The sequence below is a fragment of the Coenobita brevimanus genome, chromosome 38, assembly GCF_032717465.1.
Source record: "Coenobita brevimanus isolate Jiangsu-jjx chromosome 38, ASM3271746v2, whole genome shotgun sequence".
In the NCBI taxonomy this organism is placed as follows: Eukaryota; Metazoa; Arthropoda; class Malacostraca; order Decapoda; family Coenobitidae; genus Coenobita; species Coenobita brevimanus.
Genome location: NC_136991.1, coordinates 11,483,800 through 11,498,475, shown reverse-complemented (window position 1 = coordinate 11,498,475; position 14,676 = coordinate 11,483,800).

Genomic DNA, 14,676 nt, shown 5'->3' with positions numbered 1-14,676 from the left:
TAATATACTAGAGAAAAGTATTGTGCCAGCCGGTACAGAGCGACAGTCCAGTATTAATGGTCAACCCAACAAAAACTCTTTTGGGTATTGCAAGGTGAAATGGATGTAGACCTAGTAAAGATATATAAATGGGGTTATAGGTCTTCGTGTGGTGGATTAGGGAAGAGAGATAAGGATCACAGTGCTCAAGGAGAAAAAATAAATAAGTAAAGATGAAGAAGGAAGCAGATAAAGGAAGGAGAGGGAGAAAAGTAGGTATAAAATGGAAATATGGAAAGAGATGGAAGTAATAAAGAGGCAAAGAGCAGAGTGAGAGTGAGACAGAAAAAAATGAGATATCAGCATACAGTAAAAGTAAAGTAAAGAGAGAGGTAAAGGTGAGAATGAGGTACACAGAGAGGCTAGGAAAGAAAAGAAAGCTCAGCAACTAAGGGGATTGAAAATGAGTGATAAGGGTAAGAATGAGAGACAGGTTAGGATGAGAGAGAGAGAGAGAGAGAGAGAGAGAGAGAGAGAGACAGAGAGAGAGAGAGAAAGAGGGAGAGAGAGAGAGAGAGAGAGAGGAGTGAGGGAACGGGACAGTGAGACATTTGAGACAGAGACGGAAAGATTGATGGAGGGAAAGAGGTGAGGAACAGTTGAGGAAAACAAAACACGTGATGGGAGATAAGGAAGGAAGAGAAGGAGGGAGGAGAAAGAGGAGAAGGTGATAGGTAGGAAAGAGAAATTGAAGATAAGACTTTCTCTCACTGTATCTCATTGTGTGTGTTTCGATGTGTGTGTGTGTGTGTGTGTGTGTGTGTTTACTTCAGTGTGTGTGTGTGTGTGTGTGTGTGTGTGTGTGTGTGTGTGTGTGTGTGTGTGTGTCTGTCTGTCTGTCTGTCTGTCTGTCTGTCTGTTCGTACATAGATAGATAGAGAGATAGATAGATGGATAGATAGATAGATAGATATAGATATACATATATATAGATAGATAGATAGATAGATAGATAGATAGACAGAGATATGAAATAGCCGTGTTGTTTGTTTGTCCTTCAATCACGCCCAGACCAAGGATCAGAGACCCCCACCGGTAATACAAGCTCAAACAACTGGATCCAGCAGTCCAAGTTTTAACATAGATCACTTGACCTCCAGTTCGAACATAGGCTATGTGAGGTTGACTTTCGAGATCATTTGAGGTCACTGGTTGGAGGTCACTTGAGGTCACCTGTAACAGTAAACATGTGCACACAAATACTATGTGTTAGTCTGTGAAAGCTGAAATTGAAAGTTCCTGGACGTCTTATAATCCCTCTTCAAAAGCATAAGAGGTACACGGACTTTTTGAAGTAAAAAGAAAGACTGAACTAGAACAAACTTTGTTGTACTTCAATCATTCTTTCTACTTCAGAAAGACCATGTACCTCTTATGCTTTTTAACCCATAACCACCGGCTGACGTGTATAGCTGTCATGGTTTAGGGTGCGGAGCGCCGTTTGCTGACAGCATATACTGCACTCACCTTCCCGGCACCCTTTGAACTTGTAAACATTTTCTGTGATACCAACCGGGTAGGTAGGACCCTTAGGTACCCCGCGGTTGTGTGGTTCAGTCTGTACATGGCAGTAGCAGCATGAGGAGCCATGTCTTCTTCCTCTTCATCATCCGATACCCTTTCACTACTTGAAGGGTCGATTGCCTTACTGACCCTCGCAAAAGTTCTACCTTTAGTGCCTGGGAAAGGGCTAAGTGATAGTGCAATTGGACGTGCCTTGGACAACACTGTGTCCACACGGACACTTAGAAAGAGCACGTCCTCGAGCAATGAGAGAAAATTCGTTCGATGTTACAAACCAAGTAGCCAATTAAATACTGCATTGGTATTATTATTACACATAAAGTGAAAATATACTGTAATTAATATAAAAGAATTTGCCCTCAGACAAGGCATAAAAAACAGATTTTCCTATTTTTCTTTAATGGTGTCCACCTTCTGCAGGAGGGACGTGATACCTGTGGCGGATACCCTGTGGCCCAAGAAATCCAATTCATCTGCACTGAGGATACACTGCACCAGGTGTACACGTAGCCTGTAGTCTTGCAGGCATTGGAACATCATCTGGAGGTGTGTTTTGTGCTGCTCATGGGAATCAGAAGCGATAAGGATGTCATCGATGTACACCATTACGAAATCTAGCCCCCTGACAACCTGGTCCATAAATCTCTGAAACATTTGTATGGCGTTTCTGAAGCCGAAATTCATTTTTATGTATTCAAACAGGCCAAAGTGGGTGGTTACCGCCGTCTTGGGGATGTACATCTCTGCCACAGGGATTTGGTGGGACGCCCTGAGTAAATTGATCTTGGAAAATACGCGATGGCTGTGTAGTTGGTGGTGGAAATCTTGAATGTGGGGAATGGGATATCTATCGAGAACTGTCATCGCATTCAGTGGCCTGTAGTTCCCAAATGCTCTCCACTCACCCTGCTGTGCCTTCAGTACCACGTGTAGAGGGGATGCCCAGCAGCTTGATGACGGCCGAATGATGCCCTCGTCGATCATCACCTGAAACTCCTTTTCCTCTGTCAGATGACGTTCTGGGGGAAGGGGTCTGGGACCAGTGAAACGGGGGGGGGGGGTCCAGAAGTGATGATGCAGCGCTCTACACCATGGTCTGTACGGCTGTTGTTGGGCGAGTGAGAGGTCAAGAGGGGAAACTGGCGTAGTATGGAATCGTATGAGGACTTCTGGTGAAGGTGTGTGATGAGTGGAGGATTACCAGCACACCCGGTTACTTTGATGGACGAGTTTGAGGGTCTGTGATATAGATTCTGTCCTCTGGTATCCACGAGCAAGTCATGTGCCCCCAAGAAGTCGACGCCAATAATGGCTGATTAACGTCTGCGATGAGGAATGGCCAAGTAAACGACACTGATTGGGCAAGTGCCACGTGATGGGGTACCGTGCCGAATATGGCTATGGGGGTGCCGTTTGCTGCTATCAGGTCAAATGCTGGTTGCTGAGCCGTTTTGTGGTCAGAGGTAGGAGGGACTATACTGAATGCGGCTCCAATGTTAATAAGGTATTTTGTTCTGGAGATGGCGTCTTTAACCCACAGCAGTTCCCTGAAGCCAGTGGAATGTGTCGTGGCTTTGGGTGTGCTGATCCTGGGGGGGCGTTTGGTGTGTGTGGCAGGAGGCATTACTGGGACTGTCTCCTGCCATATGCGTTTCCCGTGAATATGCAGGATGGTGCACATCATCTGGCTTCCATGCCAAAGCTTGTGATATGTGCACAACATGAAATTGTCCCTTGCTGTTTGGGGATTAGCATTACGAGGACGGTTCACTGGGGTAACACTGTTGGAACACGAAGGGGTTGGGGGATGAATTGCAACACTGGGGGTCTGAGTGGTGAAGCCGCTTATTTTACTTTCCAGCTCGTCTGTTCTATTTGTTAACTTTGCTAATAAGGTACACAGCTCGACATGGAACCGTTTTTGTTTGCAACACTGTTCACTAACACCGTTGTTTCACTAGGGGTAGCAATGGGGGCTATGACAGGGGAAAGAGAGGAGTGTGCACTTACTGGGTGGTTGGCATAATCCTGTTGAGTTTCGTTTAGAGTGTCCGCCCTCTTGATGAACTCAGCAAGGGACGTGCCAGGGCCTAGGGGTGCTAGGTTGAGTCAGAAGTCTGGTGGCATGAGCTGGAGGAGTCGGTGCCGGAGGAGGTCACCTGATAGGGAGGCCCCAGCTGCCGTGAGAGTGGCTTGAATGTGGGCAAGGAGGACCGAGGGACGCTGCTGTTGGGAGCGAGTTGCATCTAGCACCATTAAAAGTGCCTGCTTTGATTTGCCAAGGGCCGAAACAGACTCTCCTTGAGGATTTTATATTTGTGCCCTGTAGGTGGTTTGAGGAGTATGTCCTGAACAAGGGCAGCTACTTGAATTGGGAAAGTGCGGACAACTGCTCTGAATTTTTCATCATCACTGGTATCTTCAGGCCACGCAGCATCAACTTGCGTAAACCAGATATTAATATCGTACGTGAATGTAGGAAGGGATAGTCGGGTGTGTGGTAAGGTACCCATGTTGTTGAGACACTCCGGGAAGTCACCAATGTGGAGTTGTTTAGGTTAGAGTCACCATTGTGTCGTTTTTGGTTATGGGGACAAACATTTTCCTAGGGGCTACACCAAGGCAAATGGTTAGGATAAATACTGTAAATGCCAATGTATTGGGAAGAAATAGACAGGGCAGTGATTATTAACTTGGAACAATACAGAGTTATTGCATGATTTCAAAATAGCACAAGGCCATTACATTATAGCATGTGTAGATCAATTACCTGAATAAACATACAGACTAAGAATATGAGTAATGAATTAGGTGAGAAGTGGGAGTGCCAGGCTGTTGTGCTTATGTGTATTGCATATGTAAAGTTGTACCACATGGCCAGATTTTTCCAGGAGAGATGGGGAACATGGCAGGTAGTAGTAGGGTGAAGTTCTGAGTGGAAAGAAGGGCAAGCGAGGTCTCCTGCTCGATTTTAAGCCCCTTAATGAGGTAAGCGGAGCACCAGTAGGCCTAGGTCGCCTGAATAGGCAAATTTGATTGGTTTAGGCACCACTACAAGTGACGAGGGAAGAGAAATTGAAAAGTATTGGTAGCAGCACTGGTAAAGATGGAGAAATTGAATATTTTCGGAAGCAGCACTGGTACAGATGAGGAAGGGTGAGAAATCGAATATTATTGGTGACGGCATTAGTACAGATGAGGAGGAATGAGAAACTGAATACTATTGGTAGCAGCAAGAGTGGCAATGCTAATTCCGAAAACAAGCTGGGGAAAAGCCATGAGGGAAAGAAACCACATGTGTAGGTGAAATGTGGAAAAGCCACGAGGGAAGGAAACCACTTGTGTAAGTGAAATGCGAGGTACAATACTTTGTGGTGTAATACACGCCACACACTCACATCATCCTTCCCATCCCCATCATCCCCTTTGCCCAGGGACCTAGGTGACAGTAAACCCCCAACATTATTCCCCGCGCATCTCACCAATGATGTAGTTATTCCGTCTAACTCATATAAGAAAGTCACCATAAAGAGTAAACTGAAGAATGGTACTGTTCTTCTCTTGGAAGAATTATGTAAAGTGAAAGGACTCTCGGTGGAAAACACCTTATGTCAAGTGAATAACGATGAGGAAACTCTTGTGTTCCTAATTAATCAGATGAATGGAGAAGTGCAAATAAAAAGGGGAATTTGTATACGCAGTTAGGAGACATGTCCTGCTCCTAAACGGAAAATAACTATAGCTGGAATTTCAAGTAAGATAAAATCGACAGACAGAGAATGCATGAAGGAGACTTTGATTTACTCAGGAAATTTTGATGTGGAAAATGATCTACTAGATTTATTACAAAAACAACGATAAAATGTAGCATTACCTGGAGAGTAATTATGGTGTACTAACCTGATTAAACACAGGATTAACGTACACCAGGACACACAACTAATTATGTACCACCCTATAAAGTGGCACACTGACAGCGTACCGTTGCAAATCAGTATGTAGATGAAATGCTAAAACGGGTTATTATTAAGCCATCAGTCTCCCCGTGGAATGCCCCATTATTTTTCATGCCCAAATGAAATGGAGAAATGCGTGCACTAGTAGATTATCATAAATTAAACCAACACACAATCCCAGACCTTTTTCCAATACCATTGTTGAGTGACGCATTGCAAAATATTGGACCAGAAAATAATGTATTTTCCACAATCGATTTGCTTAATGGCTATTACCAAATAGCCCTTGATCAAGACTCATGCCAATACACTGCGCACTCCACAAATACAGGACATTACCAATATAAACAAATGCCGATGGGGTTGAGGAGAGTGCCAGGCACATTCCAATGATTAATGAATTTATACTGTCTGGAATGTTGGGAAATGGAATATTTGTCTACTAGGAAGACATCATAATTGCAACACACACATTCCAGTGGGGAGAGGAACAAAAACTAGCATTTAATGAAATAAAAGATTCACCTTGCTTGGCTTTCCTGATTTCACAAAACCATTTATAATTTACACAGATGTATCTCTTAAAGGATTAGGGGCTGTATTAATGCAGGAACATACTGCAAGCGTGGACAACATCAACCAATTGCATTAGCTAGCAGAAAAATAGAAGATGCAGAAAAAAATATTGCACATTAGAACTAGAGGCACTTGTAGTGGTCTTTGCCCTACAAAAGTTTCGAGATTTGGTAAATGGTTACGAAATCCACCTATTCACCGACCACAAACCACCAGTGGGCATGTTCCAAGAAAAACTCCTCTCTGGAAGGAGAGCAAGATGGAAGTGTACAATTGAAAAGTATTTTGTACATATTCACTACATCCAAGGCAAAATAAATTTAGTCGCTGATGCACTATCTACAGTAGGAACCCGACAACAATTCATGTCACGACATTAAGTCTCAAGGAAAACATCCCAAACCATGATGGAATCTCGAAAGCACAGAGACTTGATCCAATGTGGTCTAAAGTTATATACAACTTGGAAAGCGTCTTGGACATACAATTACCCAAGCTACATACAGTATACCAGTCGAACAATTCACAATAGTTGACAATACCTTATACAGGATCAACCCAGGACAATCAAATCATAAAGTAATAATAAACAGTTAGTGGTACATAATGATACCTCACGTATCAAGGACGATACACGACAGTCCACATGCAGGACATCATGGCAAGGATAGGACGGTTAGACAAGCCCGGGTGTTATAGTACTGGCCATCATTACGAAAAGATATATACTATCATATAGGCAGATGTGAATCATGTGCAAGACACAAAGGCTACACATTATCACCTGCACCTATAGGGAAATATCCTGTATCAAACCAACCATGGGACGTTGTTGCGTTTGACTTACCTAAGCTATCCTTATCTTACAATAACAATCAATATCTCTTCGTTGCTACTGATCATTTCTTAAGATATATGATTTTAGTCCCATTTAAGTTTAAGACAGCAGAAAGAGTGGCAAGGGCAATCATAGATCAGGTCATATGTAGGTTCACCACACCAAAGGTATTAATAAGTGGTAATGGAGGTGAATTTAATTCTGAAATCTTACAAGAAATATGTAAACAAGACAATATAAAAAAGGTAAATGTCTTAGCCCATCACCAAGCATCTAACGGGTTGGTGGAAAGACAAAACAAAAAAGTGTAGGATGTGCTACTACACATTCTCAATGAAAATTATGCATGCTGGGATGGGGATGATTGGATTTCCAGAGTGGAAGCATCAATTAATGCAATTAATGGTGCAATAAGTAAGTCTATAGGAGACACATTTCAGTATCTATAGGCAGACAAAAAATTGCCGTATGAAATTCTAGAAGGAAAAAAATTGCCTGTATACAGGCGTGAATTCCAGGATATACACAAAGGGGTAAAGACACAATTATTGATGTCCAAGGAAGAAATTACGAAGTCATTCAATAAATAGCCAAAAGAACCAACTATCAGCTTAGGAGACACTGTCTATGGTAAAATTCATAACAAAGACATTAAAATTCATACCAGAGACAATAAACTATCACAGAAATTTGAAATACCATACAGGCTAATTCAGAAAACAGGAAACAAGGTAGTCATTAGGTGACTGTCGAGTGGCGAAGAAAAATTCATATCGATAATTTAAATAGGGTCCCAAGGAATTTAGCTCGCAATTATGCAACCTCGGACACCAAAAGAATAAACGAACACTAACGATGAAAATACACTAGAGGAAATCAATGCATAGAAAAAAAAAATCGTATAACAAACAAACAAAAATTGGTGCAAATGTTGCTACAATTGCCACAATACAGCATTTACATGATTTACAAATCGATTTAAACTTCCTCTGTAAGTGAAACAATGAGCATAATTATTGTTCTCCAAGAGCCAGTTGTAATGCGCATCACTATCATTGACCTTAGCATGACTGGATTCTAATTACTATTATTATTTTTTTTTCAGTAGGTATCGATGAGGGGATTTATACCATGGAATCTCATCTACTGTATATAGCAAGAGGAACAGCTCACTTACAGTGGACCCTCAACATATAGGCTAGTAAGGCAAGGATACCTTATAGCCCCAACAGCCTCAACAGCAGTAGTGAAAGATATCATGTGTACCAAAATTAGTTTGGACATTTTTTATGAGTTACTGGGATTGTTGGAGAACAATGCCAAGCCACTGAGGACACTGGGAGCTATGATAGGAAGTTCTGTTTCAGAAGCTCATAACACAAAGGAAGTGCTTGAATTCATGAAGCTAGCAAAACGGATATTAGAACAAGTGAAAAAGTACCATGCCCATCATGATCCAAGATATCCCATCTCGTGGAACAGAGGCACTTAGGGATATGAACAACATCGTACATACACGTGAGAGGCGCGGTTTATTCGACCTGGTGGTGCAATTTTAGGGAATACTTTTGAAATGGCCGTAGAAGAAGATCTTCAAGAAATAAACAAAAAATTCAATAAGATAGCTCAGGTATTAACATATCAACATTAGTCAGTTGACAATCAGAACACAGCCATGATGAGGACTGTGAAAAATCTCAGAATGGCAGAAAGTATAACTCATCGGAGTGTGGACAAAATAAATGCAATGGAAGGAAACATGTCACTTTTTCAACACTTCTCAGTAATCATGGAGCTTATTGACATAATAATGCTCCAGTTAGACAACACTAGCGCTCGTTATCAAGCTTTGATGAAAGGTATTGCAAATGCTATTGGTTTGAAGCCTTTGTTCCGGGACAGGAATCTCATGTTATATTATCCATACTTAGAAGCGACTCTAACATCAACATCAGTAATAATTCATGTACCACTCATAACAGATAATCTGTTCACAATCTACCAAATGTACCCTTTCCCTTCTAAGAATAATGACACCTTGGTCATCATCAACATCAACACAACACCGAATTCATCATGGTCTCTAAGAGACAGGACACTGTCACTTTCACTAGTGAATCAGTGATTGAACAAAAGTGTCATACATCCATACATGCCGTTCACCTTTGTCCTGGGTACAGTTTCATGTTTCAGCCAACTACAACAGTCCCTTGTGAAATGGCTAGCGTAAGAAATCATGACACTCATCAGCATTGCAATTTCACATTTGCTCCAGATAAACTCACCCATCATCAATGCATCGGGCATTCACAGTTTTTCTACTTCACTCATAACACATCAGTTTTCGTAATTTGTCCAGATACACTACCATCTCATACTTCAGCATCAGGATTATACGTAACACCTGACTATTCTGCTGTACTTAGACCTTGTCCACCTTAGCTACAACTAATCACTATGCCATCCTTAATCACACACACAAATACTTCCAACCATTACCTGAGATTGATTTAAACATGAGCACGAATATTAAGCTGACTTCACCTAAGTCTGAAACTATGCAATTAACCAGTTAAACAATGGAGCCCTGGGAAGACTTGAGTATAAGTATGTTCAATCCATATTATGTGTATAGCCCAGCTCCAGTTGTCTTTATAATCCTCTCCATTGTATATAGTATATTACAATTGGCGATGCACAGAATGCAAGCAAGGATTGCAAACTTAGAGTCATTATTTACGGGAGGAAGAGTAAACATTCAAGTGAGACCCCCGAGTGAAAATGTGTATAATTTGTAAACAGTGTAAATAATATATACAATGGAAAGAAATGAAGGATAATTATGGGGTAACATAGTACATAAAATTTATCTAATTGGACATAAATAATAAACTGATATAAATGTATCCATTTCATATATCAAAATTTTTATATCTCATATCTACATCTATCTATCTATATCTATATCTATCTGTATCTATATTTATATATCTATATTTATATCTATTTGTCTATCATCTCTATAATTATCTCTCTCTCTCTCTCTCTCTCTCTCTCTCTCTCTCTCTATATATATATATATATATATATATATAGAGAGAGAGAGAGAGAGAGAGAGAGAGAGAGAGAGAGAGAGAGAGAAGTAAGTTACATAATAAAAAGTGACTCTTACTATAGTCTTGGCATGGTACTGCCATTATATTACCACTGCATAAATATATGCAAATGTCTATTGTACATACACATTTGTATCAGTATATTACCCCAATATGTTAACCAATATTCTATATTGTCAGAAATATTTATTTTATATAAGTCGGTATCCTCACTGGACACCAAGAATTTAAGAAATTTCTAGTAAACAAATCGTAGGTCCTATCTCGAGGCACCGAAACTTGTCCTAAGTAAATTCACATAAGTCTCTTAGGTTTAAGTGTAGCGTAACTGATACTTTAACTCACCTAATTATTATTCTCGTATCTCCTAGCTAATTCCCCATTGAACTGGCCAATTCGTAAAGGTTACTTCGCTAGAAAGAGTCGGACAGCAGATGACGACGAGCCTGACTTTAGGTCGGTTGCCGGGGCATCCAAGTGTCCTTGAGGTGTGTATATGTTACGGTCATTTTGCGAAATTGGTCATTTTGCAAATTGCCCGGCCATTATGCAAAAAGACCAAATCCGTGGTCAATTTGCAGAATGACCTAAATATCTGGTCATTTTCCAAAAGGACCAAGGTTTTGGTCTTTTTACAAAATCACCAGTATTATCGTTGGTCAGTTTGCAAAATGTCCAAACAGCAAGCAGCCAGTAGAAAAAAAAAAAAAAAGCCGAGTAAACGAGTGTGTGTGTGTGTGTGTGTGTGTGTGTGTGTGTGTGTTTGTGTGTGCGTCGGATAGTAGTAATGGGAGCTGACTGGTGAGGCCTTTATCACTCAGGCACTGCTGAAGGTCAGGCGAGGATGGGCAACGTGGTGCTACTCCCATTACGTTGTGTGTATTTTATTATAATCTGACAATCTGTACAATGGAAAATAAAAGAAGTGTTTTTTATACAAAGCTAGTAACGGCTGAGGAAAACAAAGCATTAAACACTTCGAGTTTGTTGTCAAGAAATGAATAAGAACAAATTCTGATTCGTCTGAATGAACTTAATTCTAACATGAAAAAGACGCAGAAGGACTATCGGTTGTTACGAAATTATGAAATTCTTGAGGTCACAGTTGAAAGTATCACCGTTCAGAAACTGCAGAAAAAGGGAACTCAGCTTAGATTCGTATGCGCTGAAGATGTGTTCGACGTGATCGATGCTGTTCATCGTGCAAGTGGGCATGGAGGTAGAACTGTTGTGTTTAAGGAAACAAGTGAAAAATATGCCAATATTTCAAGATCCCAAATACAGTTGTATTTACAGGTGTGTTAGGAGTGTCAGCTGAAAAAAAAAACACTGTACGCAAGACTGTGATTATCAAGCAATCACAGCAGATGCAAATGCAGTGCCTCTTGCGCTAACAAGTCCGATACACACACACACACACACACACACACACACACACACATGACACACAGGCACACACCCTCTTAAGGATGTAAGACCATTTTCTGTAAAAAAAAAAAAAAAAATGTATCATGAAGGCTGAATAAACATACTTTTTAAGGTTTAATGTATTTTCTAAGAATGAATAAACTTGTTCTATTTTACGTTCACTTCCTTTTATCGTTTACTCGCCTTTCTTTCAACTTATTCTATTTTACGTTCACTACCTTTTATCGTTTACTCGCCTTTTTTTTTCAACTGGCTGCTGTTTGGACATTTTGCAAACTGACCAACGATAATACTGGTGATTTTGTAAAAAGACCAAAACCTTGGTCCTTTTGCAAAATGACCAGATATTTAGGTCATTTTGCAAATTGACCACGGATTTGGTCTTTTTGCATAATGGCCGGGCATTTTGCAAAATGACCAATTTCGCAAAATGACCGTAACACATATACAAGGTACTAACTCGACGAAGCCTAGGAGCAAAGTGCGAGCAAATGGCGGGCCTCTATCTCTCTCATAGAATTGTAGAAGTGCCAACTGCTGTTTAATTACAATGCTAAATTAAGTTAAATTACATCATGATATATACAGGGTGAATCTAACTAATTATTCTTAGTTTTAAATAAACGAAAGACAAACCAAATATTCCCTTTACCTATGTAAATATGTTACACCTACATTTGCTATTCATGTGAGGCTTCTCATCCTCTAGTCACGTCATCTAATGCGCAGATGCAGTTTAGGTCAATGGAATTTTCCAAATAATTACATGTATTTATAAGATCGTTGTTCACGAGGGTTAGACGCAGTAGCATTTAATTTATTAATACTAACAATCAATAAAGAGAACGTAATTTCTGGGTTGTAAAGACCGCTTGAAAATTATTAATGATCTCAGGTTTTCCTCTGCTCTCTAACCAGGGACGACTATTTTAAAAAGTAGAGAGCGCAACTGCTCTGGGGAAAATTATTTCCCACAGCTTGGGGGCCGGGTGAAAAATGATATGCTGTATCATGTAATGTGACCCCTAGCCAGGAGTTCTCTCCATAGGTCTCGAGAACCCTGTGCTGCATCTTGACCCGCTTGATCTCCATCATCCCCTGTATCTGTGGTAGCCACAAATTCAAGGGGCACCAGTTTACCAATAGTTTTTATGTTGGTATGTCCCCTACATTTTATATTTACGAGTCTCAGCACCCCCTCTGAATCTGGGTGCATGGAGATCGCCTTGGCTAATGGCCACTGGGATCTTGGTTGTTCTGTCTTCACCAAGACCACATCTATGTTTATAGCAGACATGTTACTGGCAGCCTGAGCCCCATAAAGTCTTTCTCGTAGGCTCAAAAGATATTCTTTGCTCCAATGTCTATTCCAAGTGTCCAATACCCTTTTCAGATGTTGATATCCCTCCCACAGATGTTGTCTTAATTCATTATTTTGAATGGTAGGATCATCTACTTTTTCCTGGATATCCACACAAGGCACTGGATGGAGCTTTCAGCCATATAACATATGAGCCGGTGTCAAGGCCTCAAATGAAATGCTAGCGTCATCTAAATAAGTTAGGGGTCTATTATTAATCCTAGCTTCAATTTCAGTTATCATTGTTCTTAACTCTTTTCTTGTGATCTTAGTTCATACCAATCATTCTTTCGGTAAATCCATTTTGCCAAGTGCCCTTGGAGCTATGAACTGCCAGGTACATTTTCGGATTCCCAGTGTCGACTTAACCTTTGGGTCATCCATTATGTTCAAAAGTAAAGATGCTGCTCCAACGAAACTGGTTCCGTTGTCGCTTATTAATTTGTTAGGACAAGACCTTCTAGTGGCAAATCTTCGAGATACATTCAGGAATGTCTCTGAACTCGGATCTTCTACCATTTCTAGATGGACTGCCCTTGTGTATGTGCAAGTAAATAGACATATGTAAACCTAATGGGGAGTTCCCTCACCAGTAACAGTTATAGCCCCTGTGTTATCTACTCCAGTTACCTTGAAGGGCCGACTCACATTTACCCTATCCCCTGGTAAGGCAGGTGGTCCTGGATAGTCATATGGTCATTGTTCATACCTCCTACACGTGATGCAACCTTTGAGATAATTCTTTATGACCTGTCTAGCCTTAGGGATCCAATACCTTTCCCGGATTTGTGCCAAAGTCTGCGGCACACCTCCATGAAGAGTCAAATCACGGGCTTCTTCTACAATTAGCTGTACAAAGTACCCACTCTTAGGTAATAATATGGGATGTCTAGTTTGGAGAGGCAAATCAGCCTTTATTATTCAGCCCCGGCATCTAATCACACCCTTTCCGTCTAAGAACAAGCCCAAATCTCTTATCAGCTTATTCTTGTTCCCAGTGCCTTGGCCTAAAAGGTCATATTTCTCTCTGTCATAATTCCTTTGTATTCTTTTCAGCCAATATTCCATGAAATCTAACTTCTGAAACCCCACTTTCTTTGTCAAAAATTCAACAACTAATTTAGTAGTGTTAATAATTTGTCTTATTAATGAAAATCGGCTGATGTCAGTTGTTTCTGGCTCAGGTACTACAGGATCCAAGTTTACTACACCAACCTCAGCAATACTATACTGTTTCTGCTCATGCCAATCTTTAGTGAGTAATCATTTAGGACCTTAAACCACAACTCATCTTTGTGATCAAAGATCAGTCTCTTTACAGTTGGACCTCTCGAGAGCAGATCAGCCAGGTTTTGTTTAGATGATACATGCATGAATTTAAATGTGGAAGACAGTTCTTTAACCCGCGGCGTCCCGTCGACTTGAATTAACATCCACATGTTTTGTCACTGCCAATCCCGTTGACATTCATAAACGCGAATCAATTGCAAGGTCCCTAATTTGCACAATTTTCAATTTTCGCGAGTAATTTTTGGTACGTATACACTCAACACCTTCCTCTACAAGATGCCAGGCAGGGACAATGCCTTACCCAGCATGACCACCCCCCACCCCAGCACACCATTGTCTCAGCAATTCACCTGTTACCAGTGACCTGGCCTGTAAAGCCATGTCATGCCACGGTACGAAATTCAGAGCCAGAGTAATTCCCCAATCGATGACAATGTGGAGGACAAACTTTACATAGCATTACAGGAAGAGACAGTCAGAAATGATGATCAGGTAATGTTGCCAAAAAAGGTCAGGTATGTTGATGTGTTTCATGAGTGAAACAATGCT